The 18775-nt window shown below is 43.4% G+C and overlaps 1 pseudogene; it reads left to right on the top strand.

The window, feature by feature from the left end:
• Positions 1-1277: 1277 nt before the first annotated feature.
• On the top strand, positions 1278-1476 carry LOC124961492 (H/ACA ribonucleoprotein complex subunit 3-like; annotated as a pseudogene).
• Positions 1477-18775: the final 17299 nt, after the last annotated feature.

Here is an 18775-nt window from a genome sequence, read left to right on the forward strand (position 1 = left end):
ATAATTATAAAAAGGGATTTGTTAAATTGGTTCATAAGATGACAGGTTGGATAACCCTACCGTGGCCATCTGTATGTTGGAGAGCCACAGAAACCAGTAGCTGCTCAGTCAAAAAAGCTGAATCCTCAGTACAACAGGGGCCAGAGATGCAGCTCCAATCTGAGGCTGAAAGTATAGAAGCTCCCTGGAGAGTCATTGAGATGAGTCCAAAATGAAGGACTGAAGATGGAGTCATGTCCAGGAGCTATGGCAACAACAAAAGGCAACAACACTGGTATAAGAAGAATCAAGCTAGCATGTGCTTCTGAAGGTTTTTTCCTTCTCCCATTTTTGTTTGGTCCAGACCCCCAGCCTATTGGAAGGTGCCCCCAACAGCAGGAGGGCTCTCCCCCACCTTCATTTTACTGTCCCACATGCCAATCATCCCTGGAAACGCCCTCACAGACACACCCAGAAGTGTGCTTCACCAATTTCCTAGGTGTCGCTCAATCCAATTAAGTTGACAAGAGTAACCATTGTACCATGAATGAATTCTGGTCCTGGGAATGTCTCCCCATAAAGAGGTGTAACAAGTGTAGGAAATGTTTCATTCTCTATTTCTTCTAGAAGAGTCAGTACAGCAGACGCTCTGAGAAGTCCTGTGCATGCAGAAACTTTCGGTCTGTTTAACTTAGTATCCCCAGTCTTCACTGACCACAGAGCTCTTTCCCTGAGGACACCAGCTTTGTAGCAAGGTCTTTGAGGAGTGTCAGTTAATCCCATTTATCCTCTTCCCTTACCTTTCTCTGCTCATGAACAATGTGGCAGCCCTTGCTCAGAGATGCTCCAAGGACTTCAATCAGTCCCAGACCCTTGAAAAAAATGAGGACTTCTGTTAAGCACATGGCAAGTCACTCAAGGCAGCCCAGATGTCACATCCCTGTCGTGCCAAATTACCTCAAAATATTCTGAACAGCTCATGGTTTCTTAGACACTGAGAAGGCTCCCTCTGCCATCTTCTCTCAGACCTTCCTCTGGTGCTCCTAAAGTAGAGTGGGGTGACTGGCAACAGTGATATCGTCACAGGACTGTTGTGAGCTTACATAACACGAGTTCATGTATGAAAACCACTGGAAACAGTCCCTGGAACACAGTATGCTTTATGTACATTAGAGATTCTTGGTTGAGGACGTTGCTTAACAGTTCACTTTGTGTTTATTACCATTAAATTACTGTCATAGGCAAATTGACGAACACGAGATGCAGACGGACGTGGAGCCTCCAGTTTAAGCATGGTCATGTTTCTCCAGCATTACCTCAAGGAGCAAGGAGATCAGGTCTACACACTGAAGAAATTTGACCCTATGGGGCCACAGACCTACCTGCTCAGCCCATTCTGCCCGGTTCTCCCCAGATGACAAATACTTGCGACACTGAATCACCATCAAGAAATGCTTCAAGGTGCTCATGACCCAGCAACCTCGCCCTGTTCTCTGAGGGTCCCTTAAATTTCATGTCTCTTCTGTTGCATGCTCCATTTTGGAGAAATCATAACAAAACTTGTCAGTTTGTGAGCCATGAAGCCTTCTTACCACCATGCCCTTTGGAATCCAGTCTCCTCATTGCCTTTGATTATGCTCGTATGAGGCCATCGTGGTGGCACTCTCCTTAAAGGGAACATGTTTTTCATATTTTGAATTATTGCCACATTATTAAAGTGATTTGAAAGAAAAAATTACTATCATAAAATAACATTAGCATTGATCTCTTCTAACTTTAAAAAAGAAATAAATGATCAAGAGCAGAGTTTAGTTCAAAATAACAAAACATGATTGCAGGATGTGTGCAGACTCCCCCCCCCCACCCACACACACACACCAGACACAGGCTCCACTCTCTCACTCTGAATTCTTCCATTCCCATTGATCTGTCGCAGGGCCAGGGTCTCAGTTATGGCCCCCCTGAGGTATGGATTCAAAAGATGAGAGAAAGAAGGAACAGAGAGGCTTTCTTTGGGGAAGAGAGATGAGAGTAAGGGGGCAGGGACTGCAAACATACAGGATCATTGTTCAGTAAATGTCCTGACAGTTTTATAGGAAAGAACACAGAGAGCTCCAGGGCCAGCCATTCCCACTGAGGGGGAGCAGCAGCCACTGGTCTCCATAAATCTCCCCTGAGAGTAAGGTGAGCACGTCAAGCAATAGAAAGCACTGCCACACATGACAGGAGCAAAGAGGATGCGAGCAAATCGGAGTGACGTTTCCCCAGAGGTAAATGCTTGCCTGCCGGGAGTGTGGCTGTCCTTTGCCTCCCGCCTCCTGCCTCCTGCTTCCAAGGAGGCAACAGAGCAGGTTTGGATAGGACTGCGTCCCCCAGCTCTCCTCACCCCCCCTTGTTCCCACCTGCAATAACAGAGGACCGCTTTCTCCTTCAGAAGCAGCCATTGGAAACAGGGTGATTAGCAAAGAGGGAGTTCTGCCTGTCAAAAGTTAGGGAACCCAGTCTCTCCAACCAGGTCTGCCTTTCTGGAGGAATGGGAACAGGAGGAAAGAGACCAGGCTGACATTTCCAAGCAGAAAAACATGTCCCTTGTCTTCAGAGAGCAAGAACAGGGACCACCAAAGTACCACATTGCAAACCAGAGTGCACAGTGATGCAGTGTGGTGTGTACACTTGGAACCATGCACCTCCTTACAGTGACAGATAAAACACCCTTCAAAAATACATGTTTGAAAAGAGAAGGGGGACTAGTACAGGAAGGGGACCAGTGGGAAGGTGGAGGGGAGGAAAGTGGGGAAGGTACTAGGTAATGAAATTGACCATTTTGTTATATGCACGTATGAATATGTAACAATGAAATCTATTATTATGTATAATTACAATGCACCAATAAAAATGTGTCTCCACTTTCATCTTTACCAAGTAATGAATTAAAGATGACAAAGGGAAAATAAACTCCAGTGGCTTATCTTTCTTCCTAGGCAAGAGAAAAGCTTCAGTCAGAATTGCTCTCTACTAAAATTTTTCTCTTCCCTGTCACCCGAGTTCCAGCACAACTCTGAAGTCGACCGGCATCTTCCAAGGCCCATACTCAATTCAGATACCCAGTCACCTGGGCCTGGAGGTCTGGCAACCCTCATCACTGTACCACCAAACGGAATGCAAGACTGGATCCCTGTGAACAGTGACATCTCACAACAGAAAAGGGACAGGTCCAACTTAAAATGTGTCACTGCCTCTGTGCCCAGGCTGGGAGGTACAGCTAACTGAAGGGCGGGCACCATGCCAGGGAGGCTCAGGAAATGATATGCTGTCTGCCAGGGAGCAGGCCCGGCTCAGCGTTTTCCAGATGCTTGTGGAACTGACTGTATTTACGGCCCAAATACTGTGTGTGGGTTCTCTCTGGAGGGGCCTATGTGCATCTGATTAGTGCTGAGGTCTCTAATCGCAACTAAACCCTAAGTTTGCTGCTGCACTAACTAGGGATTGGAGAGAAGTCTCCATTCAGCACTTCCTACACAGGCCTCTTTGGAACCTGGCCTCTGCAGAGCTGTCTGACTTACCTGCTCTACCCTGACTAGTTTTTTTTTTTTTTATTCTGTTTGAAGAAATTGTCCTCTGCTAAGGTTGCTTCTGGCCTGCCTGTTGCTGCTGCCTATTGGGCACTCCTGGCTGGTAGGATTCTGCAAGCTTCACCCCTCTTCCAACCAGGCCTGTGTGACTTTGCTGTTGAGCACTGGTCACAGTGGCTGCCTTTCAGACCAGGTGATATACCTTCAGTTGTTTCTGGAAAAAGTCCCCACAGCCAACAGGGGCCTGCCTTGAAAGCCAAAATGTGGGTTTCCAGGAATGCAGGGGCCTGTCACAAAGCTCAGCTCTGCCACTTCTCCAATCCAGGGAGGCATGTGGATGCAGTTTCTTTGTGTCCAGTGGAAGATACCAAACGTCTGTGTGAGAAAGGGGTCATACAGCCGGGATGAACCATTTCTTCTCTTCTTTCCTGAAGGGGTAGGCCAGGCAGGACAAAGCCCTGGGTCTCTAACACATTCCTAGTCCTGGGCATTCCAACCACACAGAGGCCTCAGCAAAGACAGAAGGAGTTGATTCAATGAGCTCCTGCAGAGCTATTATCTGTGGGCTGATGGCTTCTGAGCACTCACTTGTCTAATTATCTGAGGAAGGTCCTGAACTGCCGGCTACAGAGCCTGAACTGAAGTGTGCAGACCAGGCCACAGCCTGCCTCGCAGGCTAACTCGGCTCCCTCCTGCCCCAACGCTGAAGCCTCCTTATAAATAGCACACACCTAATCCAAATACTAAATCAAATTAGACTTAAAATAGGCACACAGTTAACACCTGGTTCACTGCTAATGGTCACTAACAGCTTCCACATAAAGTAAATGCTCATTTTCTGTGGCCAGTTCCCCCTCTCCAAAGCTCTCCCACTTGTACCAAATGCAAAGCTGTTTGCCTTTTGTGCTTGGTACATATTGGTTTCTCTTTTGTACTTGGTTTTTGTGGAGGACCATTTGATAAATATTGGCGATGAGCTGCCCCTCCCCATGTCCTGTGTATGTAAGGAAGTTCTGTCCTCTGAAAGTGATGGCCAACAGGAGAGCTAACTTCTAATCCCTCTTTGCCCCCACCCCTCAGTCCAGAATTCATTTGACCCTTTTTCTGTTATCCTCAGTGGTGACCAGCTCTAATTTTTGGCCCTGTCCGACATAACCATACCACACTCAGGTCTTCATTTCTGTTCAACCTGCCCGGATTCAGTTTACAGCCCAAAATATTCTCATCTTGCTGAGCCCACGGCACCAGGCCTCTCAGCCACAGCTGGACAGCAGGGTACAAGTATGTGAGTGTGTGTGTTTGGGTTTTCAACAAATATTGATGGAGTATGGACTAAATGTCATGCAGTATGTTCTGTGTTGGAGAGACAAAGGGCATGACCGTGCTCTGCTCTCGATGCATCAGTTGTTCAACGCAGGAGTCCTTTTTATTTGTTTTTTAGTTTATTCAACCATCAATTGACTTGAGATTTTATTAGGGACCTTTCATGTGCTAGAAGGACACCACAAATCCAAAATTGAAAGAAACCAGTCCCTACCCTGCAGGAACTTGCAACCCATGGGCAATGTCAGATAAGTCAATGTGTACAGTATGCACATGGTGCTATATATCATAGCAGAAATAAGCACAGTATACAGTGGGAGGACCCAGGAGCGATGTCTGCAGCAGAAAGTGCCACTCTAGTTTTCTGGACATGATCTGGAGCTGAGTTTTCAAGAGCATGTGATAGATTAAAGATGACCCCCAGAGTCTTTGCTACTCCCACTGAGAGTTAGGCTAACTCTTCTGCCCTTGAATCTGGGATGGGCTTAGCAACATGCTTGACTAATAGAATGTAGTGGAACTATTGTTCTGGAACTTTCAAGGCTAGTAAGAGGAAGCCCCATAGCATCTATTTTCCAGCTCTCGGAAGCAAGAGAGGTGATGTGTAGTTCCTCCATTTGGTAGTCCCATCTGGAACAGACCTTCTGGTCATCCCTACACAACAATAGACATGTGAATGAAATTATCTTGGACCCTCCAGATCAACCCATCTGCTAGCTGAAAAACACCAAGTGATATATGTTGACACACAAGGAACAGAATTGCCCAACTGAGTTCTGCTCCAATTTCTGATCCACAAAAATATAACATTGGGAGTTATATAACAAGGCAATGAGGCCCATGCAGGTTGTATTCATGTTAATGGGGGCAGGGAGGATGTGGGTGTTGTCTTCCTGGTCACAGGACATAGTCTCTGCTGGGCTCTGAAAGATTCTTACAGGGAAAATTCTTTTCGGCAAGATAAATCATATCCCCCTCTACACATTTCCTACACCACTACTTTCTACTTCACAATTAGACATTGATGTATTTATTGATTCATTCTTTGATATATAGTAATTTGATGTATATTCATTACATTAACAACACTTATTTACCACTTATCAGGTCCTAGGTTAAACACTCATATAAATTATCTTATCTACTCCTCGTGGCATCCCATGATGCAGTTAGCATACCCAGTTCTAGTATAATACACCTCTTAAAATTATCAATTTGTTTTAACAGAATTGACATCTGAGAGAATTATTTGAGCACAAAGCAAGTGTTGCATTTGTTCAAGTATATTTTGTTCATAGATACACAAAATTAGGTGAATGCAGAAGACCATGCCCAGCTAAACTGAGGTGCACAGAAATATACAAAACTTAAAGAGGCACACACCTTAAATATGTACCAGCCATGACAGTTACCATGTACCAGGAGCCACACCTGTAGGCACTTGGTGTTACAGGTTTTCATCCTAACTTCTCATAATGACCCTCCTACCCATCACAACGACTCACAGCTACAAGCCACCCACAAGGCTTATTTCCACAAGCAAACTTCAGTTCTTATTCAAGGCAAAACAGCATAATCAATTATAGCAGTTATGTGTTTAATCATTTACTGGTGTAAAACAGTGAACTAGTGACTGAATGCTGGGTCATTCCCCAATTCTTAGGTTGAAACCCTAATTCCCAGTGTGAAGGTAATTGGGGGGGGCTTTTGGAGGTAATTAGTTCATTGAGGGTGGAGCACTCATGATGGTAGAGTACCCCTATAAAAAGACACAGAGAGCTTGCTTCTTTTCTCTGCCATGGGTGGACACAGCAAGAAGACGACCATCTGTAAATTAGGAATTGAATTGGTCAGCCCTTTGATCTTGGACTTCTCAGCCTCTGAGACTGTGAGAAATAAATATTTATTGTGTAAGCCACTCCACTGTGGTATTTTTGTTATAGCAGCTCAAACTGCCTAAGACACAGTGCTACCACTTCTATTAGGCTTATATCTTATGTGCCAATAATGAAGATTTTGGGTGTCAAAATCCTTAACCCCATTTAGAAACTCATGCCACATTGTACCACCATTTCCATCTTACAGATGAGGAAAGGGAATTGGAACAGGTTGACTCAAGCTGGTCAGTGTAGAAGTCAAAGCAGACTCCTGATTGACAAATTAGAATCAGCCCAGCCCTGCTCCCCTCTCCCAGCTCTCATCCTGAACTATAGCACTGCATTGCTTATTCTTCTGTGGTGGAAGTAACAAAATGGAGGAGGAGCTGGGACCCTAGTCCTTGTGAATACTGACTCATAGGCTCCTGGACTTTGTGAGTCGGGGCTTCCCTCATGTAGTGTTGGCCTCCTTTCCTCCCCAAGCCCCTCACCTGAACACCCTGGCCCCGCAGCCCCATTGGAAGAGCACTATTCTTTTGAGCCTCTTTCCTCTTCTCATGAGGCTCTAAGGCAAAGCTTCCTCTTATTCTCATCTGTCTCCTCGGTGTGTGGCACAGAGCCTGGCACCTGACTGGGCCTCATAAATGTTTCTGGAGCTGGACTAACCTGAACAGGAGGCTTGGCTGCAGTGAGCAGGCAAAAGGAGCCAAGCTCCTGGGGCAGGCATGGAGAAAGGCCCAGGAAGGCTAGCGGCAGCCGCTGCAGTACATTTGACAGCAAAGCAAACTGCTGCTCCACAGAATTCTAGGTACAACTGGAGTCCCCTTTCCCAGAATCTAATCAAAAACCAAGAAGGGCAGTGCCCAGTGGCCTGAGGAGGATGATTCCTAAGCTCCCTGGAGATGAAAGCAGGCTCCTTGCCACTTGCCGTGCATTTGTCCTCCAGCTATCCTTTGCACTCTTCTTCTTATTGGGTCTAACCTAGCCCCATCTATGCTTTAGAGCTGACCCAACTCTTCCTGGACCTCCAGGAAAACCCCCAAACCACCTGCAACCTGCAACAATCCATCTCTGTCTCTTTGGAACTCAGTGCCCCGAGGTTTCCCATGCTCTTTCCGTAATTATTCATGTCCACCTTTCTGACAAGCCGTAAGCCACAGGTCAGCGCTATTATTTAACTTCTTGCATAGATAAGTTAGGCAGATCCTAACTTGAGAATGAATTGTGGGTAGTTGGAATCAGAGTACATGTTCCCATAGAAGTTGGGTTACAAATGGAGGGCGAGCTCCCAGGTCAACACGGGAAACCCATCTCACCTACAGTGGTTGCCCATGGCAGAATTCTGAGCCTTGAAGGCATGGGGAGATCACACACGAGGGAGAGGGAGGCAAAAACAGAGTTGGTTCTTCCTGAGTATAAGACCAGCTGTCTGAAGAAAAAGAAATCACTTTGAAAGGATGAAGTCTACATGCTTCTATCTCTCCTGGAATCTCCTTCCATCTGCCTCCTTCCCGTTCCTCAACTGCCCTGCCTCCATACCTGCCCCCTAAAGCATTTCACGAAGTTTTCTCCCTCGAACCTCTCCACTCCCACCAGAATTATCATTTTCCCCCTGTGGGAAATATCCAGGTAAGATGTTAGAAGTGATTATGATAAATATTTGGTTCCCAGAGGAGCATAGCAAAGAGGTTAATAGCAAAGGTTTTTGAGTCCAGAAGATTCTAGGTTCTGTCCCAGCCTTGGTAGCTGTACCAGGCACTAGGAATCAACCTCCAGCCTCATTTCCTCATCTGGTGAAGACACGCTTATCTCATATGTGTGAGGTGAGTAGGGAAGTAACTTATGGGGACCTAACGCTGCCCCAGTGGGCTGCCACAGCAGATCAATGACTGCAATTATTCGCTGCTGTGTGGCTCAGCAACCCAACTCTGCAGGCATCTTTTAACATGGAATAACCCAAGCTTCTTAAGTCTTTCACTTTTGAGAAGTTCTCAGCATCTATTTCTTCACATATTACTGCTTCTGTTTTCTTTTATCTGTCCATCTAAGACTCCCATTTCACATATTTTAGGACTTTTTACTGTTTTTCATGTCTTTAAAGTTTGAAAAAAAATCAAATATCTTTCTCCTGTTCTGAACTGTTTCACTCCAAATATTTTTGGCTCATCTTTCAAGTCACTATACCTGCCTTCTGCTGTGTATTGTCATTGTTAAACTAATCTATTAAGTTATTAATTTCTGTTACTGTCTCAGTTCTGAGAGCTCCAGCTTATTCTTCCTTCTAGATTCCAGTTCTCTGGTGAAATCCTCCATCTTATCCATTATTTTCTTGAACTGTTGACCATAGTTATTTCAAATTCCACATTTATTAACTCTAATGTCTAGAGTGCCTCTGTCTGTTTCTACTTTCGGTGTTTTCTTTGTCTGCTCCCTACCTTTTTTTTTTTTTTTTTACCTATTTATTGCTACCTCCTGATATGTCTGGCAATTTTTAAATTGAATGTTGGACATCATGCACAGTTGATGTTATCTTCCTAAGAGAGGATTTAATTTCTTCTGGCAGGTTTGGTGGGGGGGTTTGATGTTCACCTGATTTGGTTAAAAGCTGGTTATTTATTTTAGGTTTATCTTACCCCTAAAGGATAGTTTTTTTTAGGGTCTCAACTGAAAACATGGGTGTTTGTCAATGCTTTCCCTTATTGGCACATCCTGAACTCTAATTTTTGTCTTTCTATACCTTGAAACAATTGAAGTTAATGATCAGTTTTTATTCTCTTTGTGACTGATTTCTGCTTGGTTTCTGTGATGCTTAATTTTATATCTGGGTTAAGGGATACCTAGAGAGCTGGTAAAACATTATTCCTGAGTATGTATGTAAGGGTGTTTCTGAAAGTGATTTGGTATTTGAATCAGTAGTAAAGAAGATCTGCCCTCAATAGTTTGGGTGGGCATCATCTACTGAAGGCCAGAACAGAAAAGAGGATGAAGAAAAATTTACTCTATGTTTGAACTGGCTTTTCTACCTTCTCCTACCTTCAGACACCAGTATACCTGGTTCTCAAGCCTTCAGACTTGGACCAGTGCTTATATATCACTATTGTCATCATTTCCACCCCCCAGGGAAGGGACCCTGACAGTTTTCAGCCCAAAAGACTCAAATCGAATCCACCATTGATTGTCCTGTGTCTCCAGCTTACAGTAGGCAGATTGTCAGACAACTCGGTCTCTATAATCCCATGAGCCAGTTCCCATAGTAAATTATCTATCTACCTACCTACCTACCTATTCCCTCTATTGGTTTTATTTCTCTAGAGTCCTGACTGATGCAGATAGATGTGATGATTCTGATACACTGCTTAGGTCCCCCTTCAAAATGAACTGCCAATTGTCAACAGTCTTCGGTAATTTTCTCTGCTGAAGAAAACTGTTTCTCCCAAGTCCATCTCCCTCCAGAGCCGCCCGCACCCATTTCCGGTTTGACTTGGGTATATAAAGACCTACTGTTGTACAGTAAACTGGGGCAACTCCAAATAATTTCTTTAGCTCCAGAGCTCCCTGTGGGGTCGTGGAGGCTGGCCCACAATGACTCCTGTTTCCCTTCTCTTCCACAGGGGTTGATTCTAAAAGTACACCCTGATAAACATATGCTCACTAATTTCTCTCTCAAGGAACCCAACTGGTGACATTAGGCCTACACATGCACAATTTAGAAGTCAGTGATGCCTTAAGGGGAAATGGTACACTGAATATCGGGCACATTTCAATGTATTTCCCATGTCCTCAGGATCTTGGCTTCTTCAGTGGCCCTGGCTGTCTTGTTGTTCTCCAGTGCCTTCCAACAGTTGGCCTTTGTGTTTCATCCAGCTTTTATAGTTGTTCTCAGTAGGGAATTAATCTGATATCATCCGCTCCATCATAGCTTAAAACAGATCATGCTGACTGTTTTAATTCTCAGAAACCAGAAGTAGCAATAATGGAAACTGTTGCTGGGGCCTAATTCTGTCCAACAAAGAACTGTTGATTGGAGCTGTAGACATCATGAGAAACTAAGGAGAAAATGGCCTGCTTGTCTTAGACTCTGCAACAGCTAGGAAGAGGACTACAAAGCATAGCCAGATATGTGCCCTGGACTTTAGATTTATAGATTTACAATATCTTAAGGAAAAGAGATAGAATTCCATAGCCAGATAAGTAAAAAAGAAGAAATATCAAAAGACTTCTGAGAAAGGCCAAATGTTTTCCCTGATAAGTGGAGAATGATATATAATGGGGGTGGGGAAGTGGGGAGTGAGAGAAGAATGGGGGAACTTTAGATTATGTAGAAGGAAATGAGAGGGAGGGGGATATGAAAAATGGTGGAATGAGACAGGCATCATTACCCTATGTACATGTATGATTGTACGAATGGTATGAATCTACATCGTGTATAGCTATAGATCCGAAATGATGTACCCCATTTGTGTACAATGAATCAAAATGCAGTCTGTAAAAAATTAAAAAATAAATAAATATTAAAAAAATATTTCTGAGAGATAAAGTGAAAATTTGACATTATAATGGTAAAAAAATGAATGACAAAGAACAAGAAGCAAACTGAAAAAATGGACTGGTATGCTTTTTGGAAATAGAATATAATTAATAAATAATGCATATACACAGACAAGCTAATATGTTGGACAACAGCAATAAGAACAGAAAGATCTAAAAGGAGACACTAATGAGCTGAGTGAAATTTAATAAGACAAGACTTAATAGGAACAGTGTATTAACTCAGGTGCTAAAAACCTAATTTCACAAGGGCAGCGAGAAAAGAATCAAGCTTGGTAACTGTTCAGGTGAGAAGAACAGAAATAAACAAAACACCATAAACCCTTTAGTTTATTCAAATGCAGTATGAATCAGCAGTATGAAGTTGCCATCTAAAATAAAAATTTCAATTAGAAGTACAATGTCTCAAGTTGAGAAAGTCTTGTACTCTGTGCTCAGATATGAATGTGTCCCTCCAAGATCCATTGTTGTGGAATTAAGAGGTGAGACCTCTTGGGGAGTGATTAGGTATTGTGGACTCTGCCCTCACAAATGGGATTAGTGCCCTTATGAAAGAGCTTGCCCCTTCTGCCATATGAGAACTCAGTAGGAGGTGTCACCTATGAAGCAGACGCCAAGTCTGCTGGTGCTTCGTTCTTGGACTTCTCAGCCTTCAGAACTGTAAGAAATAATTTTTGTTGCTTATAAATCACTAAATCTAAACGGTTTTGTTATAGAAGACTGAATGGACTAAAACAGACCCTAACTACCACAATATGAATGAGACATTAACCAATAGAAGGTGTCCAGAGCGGGACCACCAGGATGGTGACAGGAAGATCCCACAAGCGACTTGTGAAGAAACGGAACGAGAAGGAGGTGCGTGGTGGGAGTGCGCCGTCAAGTTGAAGAGGCTTTTGAATTTTTTTCCTCCATAAGAGCTAGACTGTGGGGAGACAGATTTAGATTCCAATGCATGAAGAAATTTCATTTACTTAATTAAGTAACTAATTAATTAATATTTTGGTACCTGCCATGGAACCCAGAGTCTTGCACATGCTAAGCATACCTGTACCACTGGGCTACCTCCTCTGCTGCCGTGGAGGAATTTTAAATAATGAGAGCTGCCTTCCTTTAAAGATGGTGATGTCTCCTTCCCTGCTGTGTGTTCAGCAGAAGTTAGAGGCTGAGAAGCAAGGCGAAGGAGAGAAGGGAATATTTTGGTTGGGTTACCTGTCTAAAATATTTGAGACAATTCTAGTGTGTGGGAGAATTTACATAAAATGTCAGACTTCTGGTTTCTCTTGAGAAATTGGAAGGTCTGTGAATACTTGGCCTTCTTTTCTATGTGTCAACCAGTCAACCAGGATTAGTTTTCTCGTTCCCTTCACATCAGGCTGTTTTCCAGTTCCCTAATGTCTTCTTCCCTCAAACAATGCATGCTCTTACCCAGACCAGTTTAATTCGTTTACACCACTAGTCTGGCTGCTGTAGGCACTGGAGTTGGAAAGCCCTAGTGTAGAAGAGACTCTAGGATATTAGGGCATGGCAATGCCACCCCACAGTCTTACCACCTCTCCTTTGGGGACCTGCCCACCCAGAGCCCCTGCTGCTGAGAAGGCTGTTTTGAGTCATGCTACCCACACCTCAGACTAAGAAGTTTGGATTGATACCTGATCCCAGAGCTCTCAGTTCACAGGCTGACAGTGACATGTAATGGGGCCTGGCACAGAAAAATGCACTGAGCCAATTAAATTTTCTCTTTGAGTTTTTGAAACTAAGAAGCATAGTGTGAAACAGCAAGTTTGCAATGGTTTTAATGCTAGGGAGAGGTCAGAGAAGTCACAATGGGCCAGTAGCAAGTGGAAATTATGAGGTATCTAAAACATAGAATGACTCGTGAAAGAGGTGCAAGGGAGTAGTTGAACAGAGCAAGGGAGAGATGGCTTGAGAGAGATGAGAGATGTGGTCTGAGAGAGGCAAGTCAAGCTTCTGGTCTCCAGAGTTGACTTAGTTCCTTATTGGTTTCTCAGTTTCAGACCCAGTTCATATGCCTTTTTGCAATAAACTCCACTTAAACTTTCCTTTTTAAAAACACCATTGTTCTATTTTTAGTTATTTTTATGTGGTGCTGAAAATCCATCCTAGTGCCTTACATGTGCCAGGCAAGCGCTGTACCACTGAGCGGTTGTACAACCCCAGCCCCTCTATTTTTTTTTAAGCTAATCTGAGGGTTCACTCATTGTTATCCTCAAGAAAAACTAACCAGAGCCACTCTTAAGTCTCTGCTACCCTGAGAGCCTGTGATGGTACAAATTGAGCTTAAAGGTTTACCTTTAGGATATGACACCTCACTCCCCCCAGCCCAGGTAACCCAAGCACACTGTGGTCAGCTGGTGACACAATTAGGAATCCATTTCAGAAACCATGTCTCTCCTTTTGCTTCTGCAAGAAAGGTATGCATATAATTTTAAAGGCATAAACATGCAAGAATCTTGAGACCTCACTTTATTGCATTATCATATCCCCAGCAAGTAAAAGGGGGGGGGGCAAGTAGGTAAACCTCCTTGTTTTTTTTTATATACATCTGTCAGCCCTAATCAGACAGCCCCCACTTAAGTGATAGAAAACTACTCAGATGTTGTCATCAGACTTGTGAACTTGAAGAATATTTAACTTGTTGATTAAGTACTTAACATTACAAATGAATGCAAAACTGTCTATCAGTTCTGGTGTGATTATTTTGGAAATGTAAGTTTTTAGGTTGCTGTGATAATGAATGACCTTTGTGATACTTGCAGCTGCCTTCTTGCAACTGCCTTTTTGAGGAATGGCTATACAGGCTCTGAGGAGAAGAAAAGAAAGATGTGTGTTATAACTCATCATAAAGTCACTGATTTGTCTTTTTTAAAAACCACTGCTGTTGAAATGAGATGACAAAGAAGTTCAGGCTGTAGCGGCCCCAGTGAAGGGATGTGAGGAAGTATAAAGAAAATGTTATTGGGGAACTCTGCCAACTATGATGGAGTCTCCCTGGCACCAGCCGAACAATCCGAAACCTGTCTCCGAACAGTCACATAGATTGGGGGACACACAGAGACAAAACAGCTGGGTAATTGACTGAACTTTCCACTTTGTAGCCAAGTATTTTGGCGTCATGGAGATTAGGACTTGACTGATCTCACTGGAAAATTGTTCCAGTCTTTGCTACACTCCGCTTTTGGAGACACTAGTTTAACATTCCCAGGGAAAAAAAAAATCCACACCTGTTTAATCATTTCAAAAACAGTAGATATGGGGCATTTATTACACATTACTGAAACAAGCAAATGTTTCCCCTCCCCCGTTCTGACTAGAATTTCAAAGATTTCCTTTGTTGGAGACAGTGGTCTTAGGAATTTTTAATAATAATAAAAAATTAATAAAACAATCTGTTCAAAAGAGTCAGAGCAAATTTTATTGTTCTTTTTTTTGCATTTCTTTTTAATTTCCATATAGTAAAATAGAGCAAAATTCACTCTTCGGTGATGTAGAGTTCCATGGGCTCTGACAAATGGAGAACACTGTTGCATATCCATCACCACAATCAAATAGGGGAGAGTTCTGTCAGCCCCCCAAGTTCCCTCATTCTGCCCCTTTGGGGTTCACTCTTCCACCCCCACTTCTGGCAACTATTGATCTGTGCTCCATCCCTATGGGTTTGCTTTTCCATAATATTATATGAATGGAATCATCATACAGTATAAAGTCTTTTGGTTTGTTAATTATTATTTTAATTTATTCACTTATTTTTGCTAAATTGTTCATCGATAGCAGGCTCTGAACAGAAAGAAGGAAAGCAAGAAAACAGTATTGGGGGCTGGGGAACTTCAGCGACGAGAAGGAGGAAGGGGAAAGTGCTGTGCTCATCAAAGGAATTAGTTTCATCTGTGCAGTTACCAGCCCTTGAAGGTGGGGAGAACCAATCAGAAAGATTTACACATCCAAACTAGGCCTCTCTGCAACACTCTGTGCGGTTCGCCTTCCACTGGCTTTAACCAGCCTCGGGATCTGACCCAGGGCTGGGTAATTAACATGAGTAATTAGCCCCTGTTTAGTTATGAGGGCAGTTGTGGTGTAGGCAGCATCAGGCTTGTGGAGAAAAGTGCAAATTAACTCTGTGCTGTGCTCCACAGTGGCCACCTTTATTATGCTCCATCAACAGAGCAGCTGGATTAGCCCTCCATTCATTTAGCTTTCCCTCATTATGATAATTGCCTTCTGAACAATGAAATGTGTCAGCTCTGTCCTCCTTCTAGGGGAACAAGATTTGTTTATACAAGTAAACCTGGTGGTGGGAGGGGCAGCTGGCAAGGCTAATATTTGAGTATTGAGCTCGATATTAAGTTTCAAAAATCAAAATCCAAGTTTTAAAAAAATCGGGTTTGATTTACTTTGCTAGGGATTCTCAGAAGGCTGAAAGTCAAGTTATGTGCTGGGTGAACCACATGCTCCTATATGCTTATCCCCATTTTCAAGTGAGGAATCCTCTGTCCCCAGGATTCTCTTCTAGCTTCTCTGTCCCCCAGAATTTCTATGTTTTGTGGCTCCCCAGTGCCTCTTTCAGGCGCAATGATAGATCTTGCAAAATGGCTACCTTGATCAGGTTCAACAGAGGATGTGGGTCACAAATCATGTGTGGCATGTACTGTTTTGTCAAATTCGTCCTCCCAGGAAACCACCCTATCAGGTACAGTCAGGTCAGGGAAGCCAAGTCATTGAGCTCTTTTGGGTCCCTTTAAAACTGTCACTCCCCCAGCCTCTCATGGCCACGTCCAGCTGTTGTTTGCAAGGAAGTATAGGAAAGATTGCTGAGCCCTCCATCAATCATTCTACCAAAAAAGGAAGTGTTCTCAACTCCTGCTGCCCAGAGGAGAACTTGATCCCTCATAACCTGGAGCAGTGACTAAGCAGCACCCACCTGTGTTGTTACCTAGAACATGTTCTCCTGCAGCCCTGGCAGGGCTTAAAATTGCCATGAGTCCCATTAAATGAAAGACACTGCAAGTGTGTGTGTGTGTGTGTGTGTGTGTGTGTGTGTGTGAGAGAGAGAGAGAGAGAGAGAGAGAGAGAGAGAGAGAGAGGGAAATGGGAGGGAGGGAAAGTGTAAGAGGAAAAACAGTCTAGTCTATTTCTTGAAAGAGTTTGCTGGGGGATGAAACCACAGTCAGACGACCTGTGTCCTAGGTTCCTAAGGTATACATATCCCCACTGAGTCATTACTTGGTTACAATGGTGTAAAAAGCTGGCAGGAAATTAAAAAAATAGGCTCTGGAGTCAGGTAAATATGGGCTCAGTTTCCAACATTTATTTTCTCTTGGAGTGACCTTGAGCAAATTCCTTAACCTCTTTGAGCCTCAGTGCCTCAGTGTCCCTAACTGCAAAATGGTGGATGATATTACTGCCCTCTTAGGGTTATTATGATAATTAAGATCATGCAGCTCGAACTAATCAACTGAAGACTCTCTGGTGCCAAAGTTCTACTCTTAGACACTAGGCATAGAGTTTTGTGTATGTGCAATGATTATGTGTGTGCATGTATTTCTATTACAGTGAGCTCAGCTGAAAAAGAAATCCATTTAAAGGTTTGTTTGTTTCTTTCCGTTCCGAGAGTCTTAGGATAGAACCGATAGACTGAATGAGGGCATGTAAGGCCATTTAAGAACAGCTAATAAGTATTTAGAGTACAAAATGGCACCTCAGCTTAATTGGGGATTCCACTTACAAGGGCCAAGAGGTGGTCTGTTGGAGCACTGTGATTAAATGGTTTCTACCACAACTCGGGCGGTAAGAAGTGAGCACATAGTTATCTGGACTGAGTATAAAAGCCTGATGATGGAGGAATTATGTGCCCTAGTATCAGCCAACTACTATCCTGAGGGTTTAATTTATGGTTAGTTAAGAAAGAATGAGAATCCAGAGATTCATCCTTTATGTGGGTAATATGGTGTCACCAGACAGTTTGGGCACTACATTTCCCTCTGCAGTAATGCAATGTCAACAATAAACAACATACACACCTCTCCTCCTCCCTGCCCCACCCCCTGAAACCCAACAACCGTGAGCTTCCAACGCTTGTTTATAAGAAATCTGTCAGATGCTCATGTAAAAAATGACTTTAGGAAATTAACCAAGTAATATGTGTTTATTGTAGAAAAATGGGAAAATGTAAGTTTAGCAAAAAAGGAAATACAATCACCACCTACAAGCCCTCTCCTTCTCTGAAAGATTATCAGTGTTAACACTTGGGTATGTATCACTTCAGGATATTTTAAATGTATGTACATACATGTACGCAAATCCGCTGACTACACATGTATGGCACATGTTTATTTATAGAAATGCAGTTGCACTGTACAGTTTTATAACCTGAATTTTTCATATAATGTATTGTGAATGTTTTCCAAGTTATTAAATCTTCAAGGCACCAGGTCTCTTCATAGAGGGTAGCTTGCTTCAATAACAGACATTTACAGTGTCCCACCATACAGCCCTCCAAAGAGAGGCCTGGCCCTTTGGTATGCTTTTGGGTATATTAAGAATTCAGGAAGCTCAAATTGGCTGTTAGAGCCCCACATGTAAGAAATCAGCTTTCAAAGACACTAAATAAGAACCAGAGTTATTGTGACTCCTTCATAACAGTGAACTGGAATAACAAATGCCTTCTGACATCTCAGCCAGCGGGGACCCTTTGCTGAGTGAGTACATTTGCAATCCAAATAAGGCATCAAAACACAAAACATGAGAAGAGAAGGACAGAGCTCGGAGCCTGGAAACGCTTCCTGTTCACTTCTTTGGCCAGGGAAGTGATGTTGCACCATCTTCTTACCTTCATGGTGCTATCGGCCCACCGTAGTTGTTCCCTCCGCAAGCTGATATCAGCCAGACCTCCAGCCTGTAGATCAAAGACTTGACTCACTTTACCAGCATCACTTTGTTGCTCTGTTCTTGAGACTTGTCACACTAGCTCATGTCGGTGAGTCCTGGTGTATTTAGTCTGGTATGAGTTAATTTTTGAGGGCAGAGAAACAGGTTTTGATGTCATATTCCAAAATGATATTAATGGAATTAATCATAATTTATTAACTAGCAAAAGGTAGAGATTGCAAAAGTCTTTAGAAATAAATAAGGACAAGATATTTCTGAGGTGCGGGATGTTTGCTTGGTTCTTAGTGGGGATTACTCTCCCTCTCAGCCCGCAACTCAACCCCACAAGCTGGCATTCCTGTCCCTTAGCGCCATCTTACTCTGTGCTTCAGAACTCTTGGTTCTGAATGACACCCACTAGAACTGGCTTAGGATTATGGGGGAAAGAATATATTCGGAAGTTTCATGGTCTCAAACCATAGGACAGTGATGCAGGTGGACCCCGGCTGTGCCTTGAGCACTGTGGACTGTGTCCAGTGCCTCTTTCATCTCTGGTGCTCTCCCAAGATCAATTTCACTCTCTTCCCAAGA

The sequence above is a fragment of the Sciurus carolinensis genome, chromosome 12, assembly GCF_902686445.1.
Source record: "Sciurus carolinensis chromosome 12, mSciCar1.2, whole genome shotgun sequence".
NCBI classification, from domain to species: Eukaryota; Metazoa; Chordata; class Mammalia; order Rodentia; family Sciuridae; genus Sciurus; species Sciurus carolinensis.